Source organism: Lycium ferocissimum, chromosome 3 (assembly GCF_029784015.1).
Source record: "Lycium ferocissimum isolate CSIRO_LF1 chromosome 3, AGI_CSIRO_Lferr_CH_V1, whole genome shotgun sequence".
Classification (NCBI taxonomy): domain Eukaryota; kingdom Viridiplantae; phylum Streptophyta; class Magnoliopsida; order Solanales; family Solanaceae; genus Lycium; species Lycium ferocissimum.
The window spans coordinates 39,097,383-39,098,702 of record NC_081344.1 but is presented as its reverse complement, the minus strand read 5'-3'; positions in this window follow the sequence as shown (position 1 = coordinate 39,098,702).

The window sequence follows — 1,320 nt, the reverse complement described above, 5'->3', positions numbered from 1 at the left end:
ATAATCAATTCATAACATGTTCAAAACATTCCATCTCAAATCCTTCAACTCAATGAACACACCAACATATATCTTTCTTCCGAATCCATAAACTATATCACCAATTCCATATATTAACAACATCATTTTCATCAACTCAAGCGACTATACTAAAATCTCATTAGGTTTTAAATCAGCCCACAACAATTACGACTTCCATTTAAGTTATTAAACCTTCGTTTTCATTACCTTAATCCACAATAAACAACAACCAAATGTTACATAAAATTAGTTCATCACATTCCACCGAAAACAAATGCCCTACTGCTAAGATTCAACATACATAATTCCATGAAGTTCATTCGTTTCTTCATATTACAACATGCTCAACTATCCGTAATATAACAATCCAAACATGCTAAGTAAATAAATTCTTCATTCCTATATCACACCATATACACACGGCTACACCTCATACACCATAATTCCTTAAACTTCATTCATTTCTACCTACCTCAACATACATAATTCATCCACAAAACATGTAAAGAACCTTAAGCCTTACCTTTTCCATGCAACTCCTCCACACGGCTAGGGAGTATCTATAGCCACAACGAGTGTTCCTCTTGTTCAAACAACTTCTCCACGTTGACGAGGCCTTCCAATTAGTAGAGAACCAAGGAGTAAAAATTTTTCCAAGACCAACTCAAGGGGTCGGTTCGAGCGGCCAGCCCTTGGCCGTCCCCTCCTCTCTCTTTTTTTCTTTCTTTCTTTCTTTCTCCCACTTTTCAATTAAAAGATGAACTCTCTCATCTCTATATATATATATAATTCTCATGGCCATGTGAGGGGCACATGCCCCTCTCTAGATTTTTCTTTTCTTTTCCCTTCCTTTTATTTCTAGAATTTTCTTTATTTTCCAAGGCAAAGATGACTTATTTGTCATCTTTTTTTTCCACATGGTCAATATGACCTTTTTGGAACATTCAAGAGACCCATATGAAATTCCTCGTTTACCCCTCGACTTTTCTCAATATTACCATTTTGTCCCACCTTCAGATTATTTCCACGGCCCATTTTGCGAATTTCTTTCGCCCCTAGCCTTTCTCAATATTTCCGTCCAATAATATTCATAAATAATATTCATAACCAACTTATGCGCTAAAATAACTTTTGAAGATGGTCTTGCCCTTAACTTCCCGCAATTGTCTTAAAATATTCCGACGTACAAAATGCGGGATATAACAATAAGACTTGGACTAAAGCTACTGAATTATGTGAAATCTACATGATATATATTTTTGTAGATGATACGAGTTACAGCTTGGTTCGCTCGGGCTT